The 10765-nt window shown below is 47.5% G+C and overlaps 1 protein-coding gene and 1 pseudogene across 1 annotated transcript in view; both read right to left on the bottom strand.

Moving 5' to 3' along the window:
* Window positions 1-4440, bottom strand: part of Pirt (phosphoinositide interacting regulator of transient receptor potential channels) — a 15691-nt gene extending 11251 nt beyond the window's left edge. The window contains exon 1 of the mRNA XM_021213818.2: window positions 4288-4440. The gene's annotated coding sequence lies outside the window, so the exon portion shown is untranslated. The remainder of the gene's footprint in view (window positions 1-4287) is intronic.
* A 3303-nt stretch (window positions 4441-7743) lies between these two features.
* LOC110331062 lies at window positions 7744-8687 on the bottom strand (annotated as a pseudogene).
* Between the last annotated feature and the right edge of the window lie 2078 nt (window positions 8688-10765).

Here is a 10765-nt window from a genome sequence, read left to right as displayed (position 1 = left end):
CTCCCTCTCTCTCTCTTTCCCCCCTCCCTCTCTCTTTCCCCCCTCTTCCTCTCTCCCTCTCTCCCTCTCTCTCTCCCTCTCTCCCTCCCTCCCTCCTTTTCTCTCTCCTTCCTCCCTCCTTCCTCTCTTTCATTTTATTTTGAAACAAGGTCTCACTATTTAGCCTTAGCTTGGTGGGAACTCACTATACAGACCAAGCTGACAGTGAACTCATAGAGATTTGCCTGTCTCTTCCTTCTAACAACCTGAACTATTGCTTTTTTTTTATTAGATATTTTCTTCATTTACATTTCAAGTGCTATCCCAAAAGTCCCCTATACCTTCCCCCTGACCTGCTCCTCAGCCCACCCACTCCTGCTTCCTGGTCCTGGCATTCCCCTGTACTGGGGCATATGATCTTCGCAAGACCAAGGGCCTCTCCTCCCACTGATGGCCGACTAGGCCATCCTCTGCTACAAATGCAGCTAGAGACACAAGCTCTGGGGGTACTGGTTAGTTCATATTATTGATCTTTGAACTATTGCTTTTTAAGGAAAATTCCACAAGGATTTACATCATCATTCCTTAGATCATCCACCACAGATGAAGGGTGGTGTTGTTAAATTGTCTCTGAGTGGACAGTCAATTCTTTTTTTCCAGGATATTAGACCTGGCTTTAAAGACTTTAGGTTCAGACCTACCATCGACTTTAAAAACTTCAGTTTCCCCTCTAAGGAAATTATCAAAAGGGGGTCAGTTCCTCCCAAATGTCCAATGGCAGAAGAGTGGCTGGAGGTAATGGGTGTTCAATATGTGCTAGGGATCTGTCTCTTTTGAATAATTACTAATGGGTAAGATATTCTCAGGTCCATTACAAGACAGCAAATGAACACAAGCACTCATGGAACCGTGATTGACACAGACAGTGCAAAACAAACCTCAAGGAGAGACCACCATGCATTTACTAGAAAAGCTAAAACTTCAGACTCTCCTAACATCACATTCATTATACAGGGAATAATTAGGCAACGGAATAGCTAAACTTCTGATACACGTGACATTATGCACGAGTTTCAGAGACATACTGGTAAGAGAAATCTGTAACAACAGAGCATAAATATTATACATTTGCATTTCTGTGATGTTCTAGAAGTGTCTGTGAACTGGCTAAGTTGACAACACGCAGATCAGTGCAGCGTGGATATGGAGGAAACAAGCAGAAGACACTTAGAGGATGCTTGCTCTCTTGGGTAGATGAAAGTGCACCTTCTAGTCAGCTCCTCCTCGCCTTTGGCATGAGGGGAAGCAGTGCCTGGGGGTGGGGGGATGGATACACAGATGCCTCCGTGAAATGGAAGAGAACTAATGTCTGTGAAAGGGACGTTTTAGCTTTTTCCTGACATATTCACCTCTAGCTGATGACTTGGTGCTGATAGTGATGCGGGTGTCCGAGATCACATGGGCTGAGTATGTTCTTCCTGCATAGGGTCCAGAGTGCCTAAAATGTACCACTAAAGGGCAGAATTGTAAGGGGAAATAAATGAATCACTGCTCTGAAGACAGACGATTGGTTGTGACTATCCTTGCGGTTCCGGAAGCTCTTTCTTCCCTGAGTGACTCGGGGCTGGATCAAGTTCTCCTCAACGTCCTGTGTTGTCTAGCATTGACTCAGAACTTTGCCAAATGGTTGAAGAAATAGAGGAGTTTTGGCAGATAGGGATGGAGGGATAGGGCTTTGTGGGTATTAGCCAAGCAACTTACTCAGAGAATTGGTTTTCTTTCCAGTTTTTGGTTGGAGCTGTTGAGGGTTGAAACCTGGCTGGCTTTGTATTGCTAGGTTGCTGGCCCTGTTCCTCCCCACACGCCTGTTGCAAACCATCCCCTGCCATCTTAGAGCAGTTGGTACAATGGTAGTTGAGAGGCAGCTGTGGACCCAGGAGGTGGGAACTGGGAAAGACCTACATCCCTTGCCCCGCCCTTCCTATCTCCAATTAAGGCTCTCATTTCAAATACTGCCCCCTGGTGGCCGAGGGTCCTACCACAGTCCTCGTCACGTCACCACAAATACTAATTACCATTCATCTCCTTTCGTTTTATGTGTTGTTTTGCTTTACCAAGTCCTCCTGGCAAGTCACTGAGGGAGGTGCCCCACCCCTGATTTCACAGATGAGAAACTGCAAACTAGAGAGTGTTAAGCAATTAGGTGAACAAAAGACACGGCTGACATGTGAGTTTGGGTGTCTGTGGCTCCCGAACCCAGGCCCAGGTTCAGGCTGATCCTGCCCTCTGGGTGGCATTTTTGTTTTACATTCTCAAATCAAGGGAACAGCGAAAAAGGAGGGCACTTGACTGGAGCATGGTCAGTGAACAGAACTGCCATGACTGCTGTCTGGGTGAAGGGTGAGCTGTGCTAAGAAGAGGAACCACAGGGCGAGATGGTGAGTCCTGAGCTGGGCTAAGTGGAGGGCAAGAGGCAAAGTCACCGCATCGCCACAGAGGCTACAGTTTCTGGCATCTGCTGCTTTTTAGCTGGAGAGACTCTGAGTCCTTTAAGCCTTGTGGGGCGGACACAGTTAGCATCATTCCCATTTTACAGATTAGGAAACTGAGGCTCTCAGACACTTGACCTCAAATTCTAGTCTTTTGTATTCTTTCTAGGGGTGGAACCTGGCTTTTTTTTTTTTCTTCACTGACTCCCCGACCCTTAGAACCCTGCTGCTCTATCTTTGACTGTCTTGGCTTTAGAATTCACTCCACAGCCTTCTCCTGGTTCTACTTCATTCCTTTGAATGGGGTTCTCATGCCTTGTAAACACAATGACAAGGTACTCAGCGGAATATGTTTCCGAATCAACAGATAATTTTGCTTTTAGGATTAGAATAATCTAACACTTACATGGATATCGCCTACTAAAAACTCATCCACTCTTAACTAAAATTTCAAGTGAAACTGGGTACCCTGTGTACAACATGTTGAGCTGCCTTAAAGTAAAGAGAGGCCCCACTGTGTGGCTGCGCCCAAGCCTGGAGTTATCTGACTCCTCTGTCCCTCCTCTCCAGACCCTTCCATCTAGAGAGCTCTGATAGGAACTGGGCTATTCTGGGAAATGCAAGGACCTGGTGACACTGAGGAGAGGCGAGGGCACGGGTGACCTCAGCATGGGTTGGCTGGTGGGGAGTGCGTAAGGCAAGCCACTGGCTTTGCATAGTGGACCAGCGGTGGTCTCCTTATCCAGAGCAGAACCCAATATAGATAGGGAGGAGGTCTCTCTCTTTCCCACTGTCACCACTTAGCCCCAGCGGCTAGATGCACATCTTCAGGGTCTTTATCTCCTCCTGCTGTACTGCCTCACTTCCAGGAGTTCATTTGGTGATGTCGGCTCCTCTGATAAGGTGTGTGTGGCCCTGTGCCTGGTCTGATAAAGTAGAGAGAGAGTGTGTGGAATATGTTGCTGCTGTCGTCACAGCCTCCATCTGTTCCAGGCTCACAGGAAGGGGACCTCTTTCTCTGAGGTCAGAGCTATCTGGAGGGAGAGGGAGCCACTTGCCTTCCTCTTCAGGTCACACAACTAGCGCATGGGCCTTGTGGGGGCCAGGTTGTTGGTTTTTTTTTTTCCAGGTTGGAAAAAAAAAAAATCTCAGGGACTATGATGTGTTGCTACACTTGGCCTTACCGAGGGGCGGAGACCCTTTGCCCTCTGTCTGAGCAAGCCACGCCTTTGTCTGTGTTTTTGTGTACCTGTCTTGTTCCCTCTTTCCTGAAGTGAAGACTGCCCAAGCCAGGGTACTCCGCCTTGTTTCCCTGGCACTCAGCCAGGGCACCGGCCACACCTGCAGGGAGGAGGGACGGACCTGCAGCTGCTGAGGTTGGATGGAGGATGCCCAGGGGACAGACAGTCTGTGCCCAGTCCTCTGAGGTCTCTGGGAGTCCTTGCACTCCACAAGCTGGTGCTTCTGCACCCGCTCACTTCTTCCCTTTAACGGCTTCCAAGGGAAAAAGGCTCGGAGCTCCACAGGCGGGGCAGCCCTCACTGCACATGGTGTCTTTCCCCAGGTGTCCAGCGGGAGATAACCCAGCTCGGCCCACTTCTGCCTGTCTCTCAGCGCAGCCCATCCAGCCTGCTCGAAGCTAACTTCATTCCATCTCATCTCTAGTATTCACACTGCCTCACAACTCCACTTCAGAGACTCAACACACTCCAAAGCAAACTTCAAACCTCCCATCTTTCCAGGGAGACACAGCAAAGGGCTGGGACTAGGGTGGTGGGGCGGGGTGGGTGGGGGTGGAGGGGTCCTTTTTCTTACTTACTGTGCACAACGTCCTGGGAGGAGATTGGGGACCTGGGACTCCGTTGGGTCTCACGTAGGGAAGAAGCTGACAATGAGTTTCTGCTCAAGTCCTTCATCCCAGCTGGAGAAAGCCACCCTGGCTACATCAGTGTGCTACGGACTCCCAGCCACTGAGCAGGCTCCAGCAGGGATGAGCTCACCAGGATGTGGCCTAATGGGTTAACTCTTTGCAACCTGCTGGCGCAGGCACTCGAATGTGGCTTTCTCAGCTTGCTCAGTCACTATTAGACAAATCTTGTGAAAAATTAATGAAGTTTTTCCTGCAGTGTGCCTTTGAGTTTCAGCAGAAGTGTGTATTTGGCTGGCAGTGCCTGGGCAGAGAGGCTCCTGACCTAGGCTCAGCAAGCCTTGGAGGTTCTGGGGGAGGGGAGGGAGGTGTGAGGTGGTGATGGTGGGTTACGTGGGTTGTGTGTGCCTGGCTCAGAACCTGCCGAAGCTGTGTTCAGGGCAGTGTGGATAATGAGATCTGGGTCTCTCTTCCTGCTTTGGATGTTGGAGAGCTATGTGTTTGTTGAGTCAGGGAACAATTTTAGCTTCAAGATGGAAGGAGCATCTCTGGGAGCAACCCTGTACTCAACACTCATGATGGCTACCCTTCATGACACAATGCCAGGAGCCAAGACATCTCCCTTGGGGATAGGGGTAAAGCAGTTCCTTCTTGCTTCTCCCATCTAGTACACTAGTTTTCTATTGCCCTTTTTGCGAGATGCCAGTTACAATCATGAAGCTAAGCAAGCAAATCATGGCAAGTGGCAGAAGGACTTCCACGGTTGAGCCCCATCTGCCTGGGCTTGGGGGGAAGCCGGTGTGAGCGGATGGGATGCCAATTCTCAAGATGTTGGTGTGATTGACAATATTATTCAAGATTCTGGTGGCCAGACCAATTGGCTGTCTTTCTCCCAGCTATTCTGAGAAGATGGGAACCATTACTAGTGGGGCAGGAGGGGGACCTTGCTACCAGCAAGGATACACTGGGCGTTTCCTCTGTGGAGTGTAAAACCAAGTCTTTCCCAAGAGTCATCGGGGAGGCCTGAAGCCAGTCAAGTTCAAAGCCATGGGCTCTTCCATCTCAAGCCTTTCGATTTCCACGGCTTGCAAAGATGGGAGGGGAGAGTTTGGCTACGCCATCAGTACTTGGCCCCTCCGTGAAAGCTGAGCCCTTCAGCTTAGGGAGCGAAGGAAGGGAGGCTAAGGTCTCCAGAGAGTTGACTTTGAAGGAGTTAGTGGGTGCCACTTCTGTGACGTAGGTGCCTCTTTTTTCTGTGTTCGGATCAGTTTCTGAAACTGGAGGTATCAAGTGCCAAGGAGCCCTGCGATGAGTTGTTGCGCAATGCAGACCAGAACTTATTTCTCTTTAAATTCAGATTTCCATGTCTTCTTCTCCCTCTTCAGGGTGTGGCTACATGGTGCAGAACTAACCATCACTAAGAGTTAGTGTCTAATCTATTACTTCTTCTGTGCTAGTTATTATTCTAGGCATTTTTTTAAATATAATAATTCACTATTTACTACAAAACCCCATGTGGCGTATAATGAGATATATTGCTATTCTCTCTTTGGCCTTACACAAATTAGTTCTCTAAGCCTCCATTTATTAATGGACTCATTTATTTATTAGATGGTACCATCCCTAATTTAAATTACATTTATTTGTTTTGTGTATAGCAGGCGTGTGTGCGTGTGTGTGTGTGTGGGGGGGGTGTTGGGGTGGGGTACATTGTCAAAGGACAGCTTGCCAGAGTTGGGAGTAGTTGGTTTTCTTCCCACCACTCAGATCAACAACCTCAGTTGCTGGCTGGGTGGTAGGTGCCTTTACCCACTGAGCCAACTTGGTGGCTCCCATCATGAAGTTTTAATAAGGAATAAATGAGAAGATGCATATTGCAATTACCTGAAGAATATAAATGTGGAATGTGTATTCATAATATATGCATGCACATATGCATGCAGAAAATACACATAAAGTACTTGAAATTAGGGGCCAAACTCAGACAGAATGGCATCTGCAGGTTCCCTCTAGCAGAACAGAGGAGGGAGGAAGACAGTTGGCTCTAGGGATGTAGGCTTTGGGGGGGCGTCTTGAGTTGATGGGGTTGCTGTTCAGGTTTAGCATTGATGGGGTAGTAAACAGGTCCTGGAAATGGCCTCTTTTTCAGACTCATTATTAAACCTCATAATTTCTCAAGGTTAAAGTTCTGCTGCCTTGTTATTGGTAAATGCAATTTTCCACATAACCATGAGATGCTAAGGTGACTAACCTTCCATGTTTGTCTGGAAATAGGTGAGTTTCCTGATGTGAGATTTTTCAGAGCTAAAAATAGGTATGTCCCAAACTAACTAGAATGAACTGGTTTCTTTAGTAAAAACTAGTAAACAATGAGATATCAGTTATGTTGGGGATTGGTTTCAAGGCTTTGAATTAACTCAGCCCCCCAAATTGGGACTCTGCATGTCCAAATGCTGAAGGTTCTTGTCCCCAATTGATTTTTAATTGATTAGTAAAGAGCCAATGGCCAATGGCTGGACAAACAGACTGAGGCAGGACTTTTAGGTTTGCATGGGTGAGGAACTGGGAGAACGGGGCAGAGAATCGCCGTGACTCAGAGGGAGACGACAGGTCAGATTTAGAGTTGCAGAAGGAAAGTCATCTGAAATGTAGCCTAGAAGCAATGTGGCCCCCTGGAAGGGCTGCCCGGAATAGTCTTGGGCAGCAAAGACTAGGGGGCCACCCAGAAGGAGCCAGGGCAACAAAGATAAAATATAGAATTAGAGGGCGTTAAGTCAGGATTACAGGAGGGAAATGTGTGGTAACCTTTGAGGTAGTCAAGGCATCTTCAAATTAACTGGTGTGTGTGTGTGTGTGTGTGTGTGTGTGTGTGTGTGTGTGTGTGTGTGTTTTATTCGAGAATCCAGATTGCTCCTGGGTAGGTCCACATGTGCAACCCGCCAGGAGCCAAAGCAGCCTAACTGAACTCACCACTACATAGTTAGAGTCTCTCAGCTCGTGTAACTGGACTTGCTCCTTCCGGAATGTTCTTTCTGTTCGTCTTCATTTCGCTGACTGAGATTGGCTTCACCTCCTCTGGGCCTTCATGTTGGTCACTTTTTTGACCTATTACATTTGATATCTGCGTCTTCCCTACTCTTTCTCCCAGACTCTCCAGTTCCTCAGAGGGCCTTTCCTCAATAGAAAATTATTATGAAATATTTTCAACATAGAAAAATGGAAAATTGCCTAATTAACCACCATATGCCCCTGTCATGGTTACTTCTGGAACAATGATCAATGCTCATGCTTTTAAAAAATTTGTTTCCCCCTTACACTTTTTTATTGATTGATTGATTGTTTATTTATTCATTAATTTATTTTCCAATGTTTTCAGGCTCTCTAATATTGGGGGATGAGAAGAAGCAGTCAGTGGGGAGATGGCTCTGAGAAATTCTTCAGGCCTCATAGTTCTTTAAGTCACTCAAGCATCATGTGGACCTGAGCCTTGATATTCACAGTCTTTAGTGAGGTTGTGGCTGAGCTCTGTAAGGAGAGAACTCATTTCTGTCAATGAACTTGAGAGCTTTATCCAGTGTCACTCCAGAAAACACACACACACACACACACACACACACACACACACACACACACACACCATATCCCAGGGCCACATAGATTCATGAAGTATCTGGGATCACTGTGTCTGTCAACGAAGAAGTTACAGCCCAAATCCACCTGTGATGAAGACCAGCTTCGGAAACGCCTTAAAGAGACAGACGGACTACTGCTCTAATGGCAAGTAGCAAAGCTCTACTGATTTTTCCAGCTTATAAACATGGGGTATGACTTTGCAATTTTTGCTCAAAAAATAACATCTTTACTCAGTTAGACTTAACATACAATATTATCATTCTTTGATTCATTTTCTCATAATAAGAACTTCTTCAGAAGTAGGGACTGTTTATTAGCAGTCCCAAGGACATCCTCCTCTTCGGCATAAATATTAACTCTTAACTAGGAACAAGGAAAAACACTGGCTCACAGAAAGCTATGTTAGGACATCTCTCCCTTCCAGGAGGGACGGCCCCTGAACTTCCCCCTTGTTAACTGCTCTGACCCTTTCAGGCCAGAACCAAAGGGAAGCCATTGTTCTCCTCACACCTGCACATATAACTGAGTGATTAGTTTCCTGGAGTCACTCAATGACATTTCTTAGCTGAAGGTGTAGGGACAGCTGCTCACATACCTTGTCTCCATGGTCCAGCACCTTTTGCAGGTCTTGCTACAAGTCACTGATCAAGGCCTTGTACCACAGCATTCCCCCCACCCCCCACAGTACCCAAGGCCTGCTGTTTTGGGGGTGACACCATGGTGGGCTTCTTAGGACCATGGGTGATAGCTACACTTTTTAACTGAGGCACATTTCACTCATCTCTTCAGAACATCATTACCAGTCATAGGGATGTTTACATTACATGGGTCAAAGCACACCCGCCTCCTTTCTTTTTCTGCTGTAAGAACCTATAAACACAAGTCCATCGGAATCACACACAGGACGAAAACACTCCACCATTCTGTGCGCTCAGCGCTCAGGTTTGTACGACCCTCATCTTCTTACAGTCAATTTCTTCTGAAAAATATCCAAACAGCAGTGCGGCTATGGCTCTTGGTGCCTGGTGTCCCGAGGTGCCTCTCACTGCCGGCGAGAGTCTCCTTCCTTCGCCCCTGCATCGTATTTGTGGAGAATACCAGATCATACCATATCATACCAGATCTTTTGACTCAGGAGACTTCCCGCATCATAGCTTTTTCTTTTTCAAATTTAAATAATTTATTTGGTGAAATTAACAAGTAAAAGTGTAGTTACCTATCTTGTAAGACACAATGTTTTGAAGTACATAAATATACCAGGATGGGTAAATTGACCTAATTATATTACTGCGTGTGTTCATCATCTTCCCCCACATTCTGATCTTGAATATGTCCTCTTGAGGCACTTAATGGTTTTCTCCACTCTGCAAGGCTGTGTCTGAAACTCCACCAAGATCTCAGATTCTCCTACACTGCCTTGGTCTGGAAGAGGCCCACAACAACTCCAATTGCCAGTGAGGTACCTGACAGTGTCTCTGTGTCCCCTGGTCCTCACAGTAACCTGTGATACAGTCTGGCTGCAGCTTCTCCGCTGTGGTACTGTGACCGGGTCACTAAGACTAAGACTCGAATTCAGGGATCATCTCTCCCTCCCCCTCCCTGCCTCTCAAGAAGACAAGACTTAAGACACAGGAACTTGCTAGACATTCAGATCTCTGAGCTCTCTTCAGAGAAGGCCCTGCCTTAACTAAGCACAGGCCTTGCTGATCCCTGCCAATGCAGTCTAGGGACCAAGCTTGCGTGGGAGCCTGGGGTTGAGGCCAGCAAGTGTGGGGAGGTGTGGGTGGGAGTAGGGAGAAAAAGCACAAGAAAGAGGCACCGATGTTTTAGCACTTTTCTGCATTATTTGTACACTGTAGTATAGTACCCACAATGGTAGCACGTCACCATAAAAAATGCCGAGAACCTTCATACATTCTTGGAAAATATGTCTGTCCATTCGTCTGTCCACCCATCTGTCCGTCCATCTGTCTGTCCGTGTGTCCATGTGTGTCTTTGTGTGGGTGTGTGGTTGTGCGCGCGCACTTCCACTTTCTTTAAGAATCCGCTCCCCCCACCCCCCCTGTCTATCCCTCTTCCTCTGCTCCTACCTGGCACTCCATGCATGCACCTGACAATTCTCAAAATGTCTTAAGTTCCTAGAGAAACACACCAGGGGATAAGGCCCCTTCTCCTCAGAGCTGTTAGTGGAGCAGATGGTGTGAGACAACAACCAGCTTGGTCCTGCCTGGGGAAAAATGGAGCGCAAAGACAGCGAAGGAAATTTTATTGTGGGGAGAAGTCCTCTGGGGACAGGAAGAATAAACCAGAGGTAGAGGTGTAAGGGCGCGACAGGGACCATCTTTTTTGAGGAGGGATGCGGCTCCCAGACGGATCTTATCTGCTAGGACCTGTCCTTTTAGTTGCTAGGGAAAGGGCTGGGTTGCCTGGTGCTCCCAGTCTCTAAAGGCCGGGCCTGGCGGGGCCAGAGGGCGGCGGTAGCCCGCTCCTGGGGTGTGACTGCCATCTAGTGGTAAATTCCGGGTAGAGTTGCTTTCTGAAGTCTTGCTGTATGATTTCTCATGTATTCCTGTTACTCGGTCTCGGTCTTCTAGCAAAATGTAATGCGGCCCTTACCGAAGTCTGAGTTGATGGTAGAATAGCCAACGATGTTGGAGACCATGAGCTCTGCCTTCGGAGAGTCTTATAAGCCACCCCAGACACAAGCCTCCATGTTCACACTTGCCAATAGATGCAGCCCACACTCAGTTCATTGCATTCTTCTGTGTCAAAGACTGGGGTCCACTCACTAACCCCC

The sequence above is a fragment of the Mus pahari genome, chromosome 14 (assembly GCF_900095145.1).
Source record: "Mus pahari chromosome 14, PAHARI_EIJ_v1.1, whole genome shotgun sequence".
Taxonomy (NCBI): domain Eukaryota; kingdom Metazoa; phylum Chordata; class Mammalia; order Rodentia; family Muridae; genus Mus; species Mus pahari.
The sequence above is the reverse complement of the archived record's forward strand: the minus strand, read 5'-3'. Positions and strand labels throughout refer to the sequence as shown.